Source organism: Camelus ferus, chromosome 11 (assembly GCF_009834535.1).
Source record: "Camelus ferus isolate YT-003-E chromosome 11, BCGSAC_Cfer_1.0, whole genome shotgun sequence".
Taxonomy (NCBI): Eukaryota; Metazoa; Chordata; class Mammalia; order Artiodactyla; family Camelidae; genus Camelus; species Camelus ferus.
Window position 1 is genome coordinate 41189742 of NC_045706.1, and position 12801 is coordinate 41202542.

Sequence of the window (12801 nt, forward strand, 5' to 3'; positions counted from 1 at the left end):
TATCTTCCACTTTTTAAAAAAACTTTTATTTGTGTGGCATTTATTTTTAGAAGTGTCTCTTTTTCCTTTATTAAAGTTTTTGAAACTTGCCTAACTCTTGTTTGCCTTTGCTTACATCTGAATTGTACAGTCACACTCTTGAGGAGTAAGCCCAAATTCTCATAATTAATTAAAAATCTTCAAAGTTCAGCAGTGGCATATTGGTCAGTCAGATCACCATTTTGAGTATGTTGTTTTGTTTAATTCTAACAGAGTATGTGAATTACCTAACTGAAAATTCCAAGCCAAGAGCCTTTCTCCATAGGTTAACCATTAATTTAAGGACCTCCTTGGAAGAAGGGAAATGGGTAGTCTTTTGGAGATTTAGGATCCTATCTCTGGAAGTCCTGGATGCTTTGAGACATAGTTGGAAACCATATTCAAATTGGATTCTGGACACTTGGTTTTAAATTGTAAATGAACTGAACTAGTAGGAAGAGGGAATATTCACGTAAAAGTTCTAGCATTTGGGGGACATTTTTGTATGATAAGATTTATTTCTTTTCTTTTTTTAAATAGAGGTGCTAGGAATTGAACCCAGGACTTTGTGCATGCTGAGCACATAATCAACCACTGAGCTATACCCTCCCATGAAGATAGATTTCTTGACAGACTTATTTTAGTGCTCTCTTAGGTTCTACTGTTGTAGAGGGAGGGATGTTCCTTTCTTACCTCGGGAGGAAGTCGCTTTGATTATGCTGGCACAAGTGCAAATTCTGAGCGGTGCTTTCCTCATCTCATTTACTTGATTGTGTTAAGATCTTTCTAGTGCAAAAGATCACTATGAGTTGTGTACGAGATTTTTTTGTTGTCAACTCTTAATATACATGTTGTGGGGAACAGTTGTGAGACCACTTGTGTTAGCACTCCTGATACACTTGTTTTGGCAGGCCTGTGACCACCCACACATTCAGTGTGTCAGTAGAAGAATTCACAAGACGAAGCATATGGTTGTGCTCACAGCTAAGATTTATTATAGCAACACAGCAAAAATACACAGCTGTATCAGTAAGGGGGAGAGACAGATCAGGCAGCGTCTTAGGAAGCCATGTGCAGTCTTCCTTGTTGCATTAGTGAGGATCACCCCCAGCATTATGCTAAATACAAATTGTAGTAGCAAGCCTTATTTGTTGATATCTCAGGCAAAGCTTTCATTACTTCAATATTAAGTATGGTGTTTGCTTCATATTACTAAGTTACCTTCTATTCCTAAGTTTATTGAGGATTTTTTATCACTGTTGAGTTACATGTTGAATTTTATTGAATGTGTTTTCTACATCAGTAAGATTATTATTGTGATTTTTATCCTTTTTCTCTTTTCATGTAGTATGAGTGATATTAACTAATGTTCAAATGTTAAATTATCCTTACATTTCTGGACCAAAACCCACTTTGAGATGTATTATCTCTTTAAAAATCACTGGATTCTATTTGCTAAATTTCGTTGAGGATTTTCACATCTATGTTCATAAGAGAAGATGGCCTGTAATTTCCTTTTTTGAGTATTTGTGACCTCATAAAGAGTTGGGCAGTATTTCCTCTTTATTTACTGAAATAATTTGTGTAAGGTTTGTGTAATTTCTTCTTTAAATATTTTGAAGAACATTCTGAAGCCATCTGTGCCTGGAGTTTTCTTTGTGGGAAGGTTTTAATAACAAATTCTATCTCTAACGTATATAGGACTAGACATATTTTCTAATTGTTACTCTGTTTTGTTAAATTGTGTTTTTCAAGGAATTTGTGCATTTCATCTAAATTATCAATCTAATTGGCATAGAGTTGTTCATGATATCCTCTTTATAGTCTCTTTATAATCATATCTTACATATTATATATTTATATTTTCATTCTTTTTTCTTGATGACTGCTAAGGGATTTTTAATTTTATTAATCTTTCAAAGAATCATTTGATTTTAAAATTTTTCTCTTGTACATTTGTTTTACATTTCACTGATTTCTATTTACAATTTTCTTCTATTTCTTTTAGTTTTGATTTTTTAAGCTTGTTGAGATTGAAACAGATAATTTTAGCCTTTCTTATTTTCTAATATGTGCATTTAAGACTATTTCCCCTTAAGCACCACTTTACCTGCATCTTACAAGTTTTGAAATATTACATATTATCATTCAGTTTTATAATTCCTATTTTGATTTTTCCATTTACCCTTGAGTTGTATATACAAATGTATTGTTTAATTCTCAGACAATTGTGTTTTTTAAATTTTTGCTATTTATTTCTAGCCAAGTTCTCCATGGCCAGAAAACATAATCTGAGTTATTTCAATCCTTTGAAATGTGTTGAAGCTTGATTTAAGGCCCAGAATATGATAAATTTTGATAAATGTTCCATTTGCATTTCAAAATAATATGAATCTGTTATTAGGTGCTGAGTTTATGTGCCAATTAGATCAAGTTTGTTAATTGTGTTCACAATATTTGCTTGTTCTCACAGCCATTATGGGAGATGTATTCATATCTTTATGATTGTGAAATTGTCTATTTATTAGTTTATTTTTGCTTTAAAGATTATGAAGTTGTGGGGAGGATACAGCTCAGCGGTAGAGCACGTGCTTAGCATGCACAAGGTCCAGATTTCAATCCCCAGTACCTCCTTAAAAAAAAAAAAAAGATTTTGAAGTCATAGTAATGGATACACATACAGTAAACTCACATATAAAAAGATGTATAGAATGCCTCATTAAGAGATATTTCTTAATGAGAAAAGGATCATTCTCATTATGTTTTATTGGCAGAATGAGAATCTTATTAAAAAATGTCTCTCTTTATAATAATGCTTTTGCCTTAAGGTCTACTTTATCTAATATTAAAATAGCTTTCTTTTTGGCTAGTGTTTGCAGTGTATATCTCTTTCTGTTCTTTAACTTTCTTTTAAAAAATCTGTGTCTCTTGTGCTCATTACATAGTTGGGTTTTATTTGATTTGGTTTTTGTCCAATATGACAGTTTTAGTATTTTAATTGGAGTATTTAGTCCTTTGCATTTAATGGAATTGCTGGTGTAGTTGGGTTTCTACCATGTTCCTGACTTTTTTTTAAACCGTGTTTAATTTTTTGCCTCCTTTCTTGCCTTCTTTTAGATTAATCAATCTTTATAATAATCCCATTTTTCCCCTCTGATAACTTGTTAGACATTCTTTTCTTTTTGTGTGTGTGTGATTACCCTGAATTAAAATATCCATCTTTGTCTTATACTTTTAGTATAAATTCTTACTTATACCATTTTCCCAGTAATATAAGAAACTTAAACTACTTGGGCCCGTTACCCCTTTCTCACCTTTTACATTATTACTGTTACGAAGTTTGACTCTACATATATATTAAATTCCACAAATGTTAATATTCTTATTTTGTATGTTATTGCCAGTATACAGACCTCTGTATTTACTTTTCTAGTGTTCTTCATTGTTTCTTGAATTTTCATGTTTCTATCTGAGATCATTTGCCTTCCTTTTAATATTTTAGTGCAAATCTGGTGACAAATACTTTTTTTTCTTGAAATGTTTTTCTGCTATCATTTTTTACAGGATATTTTCACTGGGAATAAAATTTAGCTTACTATTTTCTTTCAGCACTTTAAAGATATCATTCCATTGTCTTCAGATGCCACAATTCTGTTGAGAAATCAGCCATTTTACTGTTGCTGCTTTAAAAATAATGTCTATTTTCTCTGACTGCTTTTAAGATTATACTTTTGTTTTTTATTTTTAGCAATTATACTATGATGTTACAAGGTGTGGTTTTCTTTGTCTTTATCCTGCTTGAGGTTCATACAGCTTCCTGAACCTGTAGGTTGATATATTTTCGTGAGTTTTGGAAAATCTCAGCCATTGTATTATCAAACATTGCCTCTGCCCCATTCTATTTTTCCCCTTTAGGACTCCAGTATAAAATATATTAGACCTTTTAACGATATCCCACATATTTCCTAGCCATTTTCTGTGTTATCCTTTGTTCTTTTTTCCTTTGTGCTTCTGTTTGGAAATTTGTATTCACCTTTTTTCCAGTTCACTAACCCTGTCTTCTGTGTATTCAATCTGCCCTCAAACCCATCCACTCAATTTCAGATGCTGTAGTTAATTTCAGGTGTATCTTTTCAGTTTTAGAAATACCATTTGATTTTTTAAACATATTTTAGTTTTCTATTAAGTTCCTAAATTGTTTATTTTGTCCATGTTTTTTTCTATTGTTTGAAGTCCTTAATCATGGTTATTTTAAAAGTCTTTGTCTGCTAACTTCAATGAACGGAATCACCTGTGGGTGTGGTTTTATGCTTTTATTGAAAGCCAGATATTGTGTATAAAAACTGAAGAGTCTCTGTATGATGTTCTGTTCCACCAGAGAGGGCTCACCCTCTCCTCTGCTAGGGAATAGCGTGTAAAGACGATCACCTTAAGGCAGTTAGGATCCGCACTTAGTTGAGTCTGGTTTGCAGTTTTAAGTGATAGAGTTTTGTCTGGTTTACCCTTCTTCATATGCATAGCCTTCTAGGATTGTCTTTGTCTCCCCAGACCAGAAGATTCCACTCTGCTTTTCAATAGTATTTTTGATTCACAGCTTTATCCTCTTGCTTCTGAGAGCTGCAGAATTTGGCAAACATCTGGAGGGGTAACTAACCATACATTTGAAGCCTTTCAAACCCACCATTTTATCACTTTTGATCTGTGCAACCACCAGAAGTACTACTTGTTTTTCAATCATGAACAGTCACCTTCTGTCAGAGATGAAGCCTGAATTCTCAGCCTTATGCTAAGTCCAAATCAACAAGTGTCCCAGGTAAAAGGGGGACTGTCGATCATCAGTGTCAGCTCCCCACTTCAGTCTTTTAACTCCTAGTGTGTTCCTTGGGGCCCCTGTCTTTCTGCCGGCCTTGGTCTTAATGCTGTGAGATGGCAGGAAATTATACTACTTTTTCACAAGTTTAGTTCTTTAGCTTCCTTATCAACATCGCCTGATTCTGGCACATATCTTGAGGAGAAAACCAGTTGCGTGTTGAAGTCCTTTAAGTTTCCACTTTTGTCACTTCAGCACTATGCAACCACAGGAAGTCCTGCTAGTTTCTCTGTCCCCTAATGGTGCTCACTGCCTGTGCTCAGCCCAAATTCTCAGCCTCTAGCTTCTGCTCCAGGAGAATGACTGCAGATACTCAGAGCTCAGTTTGATGTATTTCATCCAGTTCTGATTCTCAGTAGGACCTCCGATCTGGAAACAGAAATCCCTACCTCTTCATTCTTTGAAGAGGTACTACTACAACCTCCTACCTTTTTTCCTACCCTTGGACTGTCTTCAAATTTGTCATCCTCAGAAATATGAAAGTATTTCATTTAACCCAAATCTCATCTTGTGGGTTATCATTTAAAAAATTTTAATAGTTCTCCACAGCCTCGGCAAAGAAAGAAAGAGGAGTCTGGGAAAGAAAGAAGGGAGATGCTTATGGGTTAGCCTTTGAATCCTACACTTCTACTTCAAACAGTGAAGCTCATTTTTATCGGATTTATATATCAGTGTCCTGTGGGTTCACAGGTTCATTTTCTTGGTTTAAATATCAACCAGTAGATTAAAGTACTAAGTCCTTAAGACTCTCATGATCTGACGTGACTTGCATCTCCAGACTAATTTTCAACTCCCTGGTGCCCACCAAACTTCCTACAGTTCCCATTGGCTCTTAACCTCTTCCACTTCAGTAGAGACTGGTGCTTCTCAATCTCAGACTTTGGTCAAAATGTTCATGCTGCCTAAAGTGCCCTCTTCAATCCTTTAACTCCATAATTCCATGTTTCTTCTTCCTTACCTGATGAGGAAGTGAGTAGTCCTCACTGGTGCTGACATTACACTCAATGTTCATCTTTTCCCACCAGCTTTGTTGAAATACAAGTGACATAAAACAGTGTGTGAGTTTAAGGTGTACAACAGGTTGATTTCACACACGTGCATATTGTAAAATGATTGCCACAGTAGAGCTAATTAACACCTCACATCATTACTTTTTTTGTGGTTAGAAAATTTAAGGTTTATTCTCTTACTAGCACATAGGCTTTCTTCACTCTTTTTCATTTTTTTTATTGTTTTTCTCTTCTGATTGGATAATATCAAAGTTTTTGCCTTCTAACTAACAGATTGTTATTTTGCTTATTCCATTGTGATATTGATGCTCTTTACTGTACTTTGCACTTCATTCATTGACCTCCTCAGCTCCAGAATTTCTGTTTCAGTTTTTTATGATTTGTATCTCTTTGTTAAACGTCTTAATATTTTCATTTATTGACTTCCCTATTTCATTGAATTGTCTTTATGTATATTCTTGTAGCTCATTAAGTTTCCTTAAAACAGCTATTTTGGATTCTTTTTCAGGTAAATTGCAGATCTCTGTTTTGAGGATCAACTCCTGGAAGACTACTGTGATCCTTTGTGACATCACGTTTCCTTGATTTTCATGTTCCTTGAAGTTGTGTGCTGCTGTCTTTGCATTTGAAGTAGCACCTCCTCCAGTATTTACTAACTGCCTTCAGGAGAGAAATAACTTCTGCCAGCCCTGCTAGGGATTCTGAGGCTTTCTCAGACCTTATATAGACACACCTGCTCCATACTTCTTGCTCCATTAGTGGCGGACCTCTTAAATTTGGATGCCTTTTCTCAGTCCTGTAATGCACCAGGTTGAATTCTGACAGCTTTCCTTTTGTTTTCTCAAAGGGGGCGCTAATGCTCAAGTTGCAGTCTCTCTGGCCTGCATATTCTGGCTGGCTTTCTGAGCGTGTTCACCAGCCATATGCCAAAGCTGGCTCTCACTACTGTTATCAGAAATGCATGCAGGGAGCTGGACACAGGGCGGGTGTGTGTGTGTGTGTGTGTGTGTGTGTGTGTGTGTGTGTGTGTGTGTGTGTGTGTGTGTGTGTGTGGTGTACCAAACATGGGATGCTTGTGAACCAGCTGGGGGTCCACAGGTGATGTGTCCCTTGCAGCTCATGGGCTGGTTTCTTGATGGAGTCCACAACACAGTATGAGCCGTGTCCCTTTAATGCCCTCCAGGAATTCTGTCAGGCATTCTCCCAGCCTCTTCCTACTCCCCAGTTCTGAAGTTCATGATTCAGTATTCTGGATGGGCTGAGAGAACTCCTTTCTGTGTTCCACACACCTGGGGAAGCCAGGTGGGCACTTACTCTCACTTTCCCTTGTTGGAGATATCACAGGCTCAGAAGATGGAGTTGAGCTGTCTGGTGGGAGGGTTGACGTGCAAAAATCCAACTGTTCCTTTTACCTTCTCCAATATGTCCAAACTCATATATATATATATTTGATTTAACACTGTCCTGGAAATAATAAAGTAAAAATAAGTGAAAGTGGCCTTGGTAGGTTTATGTGCAATTAATGAGAGAAAAAGATTAGGTGGAGAATACTGGATGTAAAACCTTGATTTGATAGCCTGCAAGAAATCAGTGTTAAGTTTTTGATCAGCAAAATGATATAATAAAAGCATTTGTCTTGGGCTATTTATCTAGCAAAGTATCAAATCTGAATTGGAATAGTCTGTCATAGTAGAATCCTCAAGCCAGTCTTAGCTTCCAGGTGTTTAACTAGTTAATGAAATCCTGGTGATTACACTTAGAAATGTCTTTGCAATATGAGCCATGGCAGAGTCTTAGTTCAGAATCTCAACCTCTTTCCTGGATTATAGCAATAGCCTCCTAATTCATCTCCTTCTTTACAGTTTCCTCGCTCCCATCAGTCAGTGCTCCTACCAAAGAGGTTTTTCTAAAAACAAGTTTAAGCTGCCTAAAAAGTTACTTGTCCATCTTTTGCTGACAAACTTCTTAGCACATTACACATAGCCCTTCACAACCTAATGCGACTCAGCCTCTTTAGATTTGTCTCATACCTCTCATTTCACATACATTTTGTGTTTTTAAGGACACCATGCCCTCGTGCATATCTGTGCCTTGTACACACTGTTTTCTTTTTCTGGAAAGTATCTCCACCCTTCCTCACTTGAAAAAACAGTTCAAATGTCACCTACTCTATGAAGCCATCCCCTATTCTCCCAGCAGATTTAAACAGATGGATCATGCCTTAGTCATCTTTGTATTTTTAGAACTTACTGCAGTATCTAACATTGTACTGGCTTCTACAAAGAACTGAGTTTTTTTTTTTAAGTATTTAAAAAGATAAAGATTACTGTTGTATTTTGAAAAAAATGTAAAACAATATGGAGCCATATAAAGTAAAAAGTGAGTGCCATCTACTCACTCCTGAAATACTCAGGTATAGTCACCATTAAACCCAATTTTGTGTGTATTATTTTGCACAATTTTTACGCATCACACACAGGCATAAGAATGTGTGTAGTTTAAAAAATTTGAGCCTGTGGTTTTGAATGACTGAATGAGTGAATAAAGGAACTTCTTTTATTTTAACAATCCACTAATTGTTAAAGAAGACAAGGAAGAGTCTTTATGAGGATGAGGATAGGAATAAACAATACAATGTAAGGGAGTGTTAAAAAACTACTGCAACAACATGACTGAATTGCCTATAGTATGCTTACATAGAGTCAAATATAATTTCAAAGCTGCAAACTGTGAATTTATAGTCAAATATAATTTCAAAGCTGCAAACTGGATTTACAGGAAATTTTTAACAAGATGAAACAAGGGAGATAATCCTTTCTATATAACTCTCTGAATACCAGTTTCCATACCTGTATAATAGAAATAATTCCACCTTGTAGGATTTATGAAAGGATTAGGGATAATACATTAACATGCTTGGCACATAGTTGAGCAATAAATTATAGTTACTATCACTTGTATTGATCATGTTTTTTACAATAATGTGAGGGCAGATGATGTAGGTTATCTTGTTTATTAATAGCATTATTCCTGCAATACAATTATTCTGAATTTCTTTCATTCTTTAAATCAGCTTTCAAATCCGGCAATGTGAATTTGGGTTTTATAAATTTGCATAAAATTATAGCTATCCTTTTTACTTGTCCTTCCTCCTGCTGACTCATAGAATCAGCTTTAAAATAGAAAAGCTATATTTATTTTGCATAATACTGCTACAGTGAGTGGCCAGAAATAACTCTGATACACTCTTAATAATTAAGGATGCTTGCAGATGTTGTTCTAATTGAGAAATAATTTGTAAACTAATTTGGGTATATGGGAACTATTAATATGCAATAGATCTTTCTTTCTAATTTATCTCTTCCATCTTTTTGTATACTGTTTTTAAAGGCAAACTCGTGATGTGATAATAGACTCTAAATGAAAGAAAATGGTTTGAAGAAAATTATACATGTAGTTTTCTTCATATATAAATTATATTACTGTTGTATTTTGAAAAAAGTTGTAAATGAAGAAAACTAACTTTATTAAAATTTTGATTTGTAGGAAAGATAAGCTCAGAGATATTCAGATTATAATTTTTTCTCACATTGCTGCAATAAATTGTTACACTTTTGTAATGTTCGTATGTTTTTACTTTATTTCCCCGGTCAAAATGTAACCCCTTTGAAACAGGTATGATGTCATCTTTTTGTACCACTTCTAGTGCCTATCATAGTGCTATCTGACTGCTGATGAGTAAATTTTTTTTAACATTTTTTATTGATTTATAATCATTTTACAGTGTTGTGTCAAATTCCAGTGTAGAGCACAATTTTTCAGTTACACATGAACATATATATATTCATTGTCACATTTTTTCCTCTGTGAGCTACCATAAGATCTTGTATATATTTCCCTGTGCTACACAGTAGAGAGTAAATTGTTTTTAAATGTAGTATTTACAGTATAATCTTATTTCTAGAAATATATTTTACTTATGAGTTCAGAATCACATCTATACCCCGTGCTGAGCCTACTAGGTGATTGCTTCTACTGTTGCTGGATTATTTATCCATTATAATTACAAAAGCAAGACTGCTTTCTCTTAGGAATATTTTTTTCTTGAAGTGATATCTCTGTATCTAACTCTGTTATTCATCAGGGAATTCTCTTGGTCTCTGACTACTGCTATTTATTGGTGCTACCTTCAGCTTTACCAGTGTGCAGTTATCAATGAATGTGATCATTGTTTTCATAGACATGTTCCCAAATTTTACACGGTTCCCATCTTGACCCATAGCTGTCCCTCCTGTTGGCCAATGACACTTGTAACAGGTAAGTGCTGTTTTCTATGGGGCTGTTTGTATATAAATAATTTGTGCAGGTACTAATCTTCTCACATTTTTTTATCTCCCTCTCTCTGTCACTCTCTTTGTCCCTCAATCCATCTGTCATGCTCAATACACTATGCTAGGTACTATAGGGGACAGAAAGAAGCAGAAGACTTAATGTTGTACTCAAGTAGCTTACCAAATGTTGAGGAAAAAATATTTGCACATAAACATAGATTAAAAACTGGAGTGCTATATGATGTCACAAGAAAATAATACAAGCTCATATACCCTAGAAGATCCAAGGAAAATCTTTTGAGCTGGAATGATGTGATGTGTTGACTGAGTCTGAGGGAGAGTCTGATAATGGGAAAAGCACAAGACAATGAATTGGAAGACCAGGTTTCCACCTCCACAACTTACTAACTATTGCAACCTTGCAACGTGGGCTTTCTGAAGTTAATTTCTCTCATCTATAAGTTGGGAACTATGATGATAATACCTTCTCTGTTGACTTCTTCAACTTGGAATTATACAATTAAGTACAATTACATTAAAATGTTCTGAAAACATTAAAGAATGATTCCAACCTAGGAGTATGTTGTTTTAGTTTTTCATCACCTACCACAGTGTTTACACTCAAACATTGCTAATTTAAAAAATGTTAAAAGTTCAATAGAAGGGGAGAAGCGATGCAGATATATAATATGTATGTACATATGCTATTTAATATGGAGAGGAAACAACCAGAAAAGTAAAGACAGGGCTGTGAAGCAAATCTGACTTTTTTTGTTTCAGGACAATCCATACCATATCTATAATTATTTAGATACTAATAATAATTGTTATGAATAATGTAAGGAAAATTATAGCCATTATTTATTGAGTTTTTACTATGTGCCAGAGGCCATGTTAAGAACCTTTAACACATTTTCTAATTTAATCTTCATAATGATCTCAAGAATCAACCATTACTGTTCCTTCACAGAGGGGAAATCTCTGGGTCAGAGAGATTGTCATCTGGCAAGGTCACATAGCTAGTAAGTAACAAGAGCAGGATTTGAACCTAGATCTGTCTAACTTCTAAGCCTCTATTCTTATTCAGTAATTTCCATAACTTTGACATATCACAGAAAATGGAACAGTAAACTCAGAGCCAGACTGAAGTGGTTTGATGTACTTATTAAATCAGAAGAAGAAGTGGTTATTTAATTAATAAATTATTTCAAACAAAGGGGAAGTGAGGAATGATGCTATAGAGGAAACAGAAAGGCCAGTTCATGGAGGACCTGTATGCCATGTATGAGAATTGAAGCTTGATTCTGTGGGTAATCAGGAGCCACTGAAGATTTCAAGTACATAGAGTTAGTGCTCCATACGTGTCTGATAAACAAATGAATAAATGGGATTTGCCTTTTAGAAAGATGGACCTGGTGACAGTGTGGAATACAGTTTGGAGGGAAATAAGACTGAAAGTAGGAGAACTACATCAGATTTTGGGAAAATATGGCAGAGCCTGAACCAGTGGCATACAGGAGCTGGTTGGTACAGCTTGAAGAGCCAATTATGTGTATGTCAGGTTCAGCAACATCCAGGTGGTACTTTGAAATCAGCCATGGTGGGAGTATTTACGCCATGGAGAGCTGATATATCATCACACTACTGGCCTGAACAAATGCAGTGGCAATAGAGGCAAAGAGGAGGGAAGTACTTCCTAGAGAATTTAATGAAGTAGAATCAGCAACTTATCATCAGTTGGTCGATGGGGGAGGAGTGAGGGAGATTATAAAATGATTTATCAATTCCTGGCTTAGATAATTTCAGTGGGATTACTGGTGTCTCTTACCAAGAGAAGGAGTTCAAGATAGGGGAAAGATAGTGAATTCTGTTTAGGGAAAACTGAGGTAGCTGTGAAACATAGTGGTAAAGATGCACAGAAGAGAGCAGTTATACAGATGTGGGACCAAAAGGAGAGATCTGGATTCAAAATAAAATACGGGAATCATGAGGATATAACTGATAGCTGATGTGATGGAAATGGATGAACTTTTAAAACATAATAAAGGGACGGAACCCTGGAGAAGACTGTGGTAAGTCTTCAAGTTTTGTAAAGTGAATATACATGAAACCGTATGCCTTTTTGTTTAAAGAGAGTTTGCATAAGTAGGTAGAATTACATTTTTTGTGTAAATACTGAATTTGGAATAAAATTATCACTGCAGTGTACATGAGTTTTAAGGAATATTGGCATCTGATGAGAACAGAAATGTTACAGATCAGATCTATAAGAATTTTACAGCAAGATTTATCAAAATGACATTTTTAAAACCACAAAAAGATTTTTTACATATCCAAAAGAAGAGTAACTTTATGTCAAACATCTGAAAGAAGAGAAATATTCTAGAAAAATGTAGAGAAAAACTGTTTCAGAAATTGTAATTGTTCATTTTTGACCTCTGCCACTAGACTTTACTGGAGGTGGGGAGAATGTCTTGCCTTTTACCTACGTTTGGGAACTTGTACATAAGAAAACTCCCCCAAACACCTGTTTCTTGCAAGACAGGGTGAGAGGTGAGAACAGATGACCTAG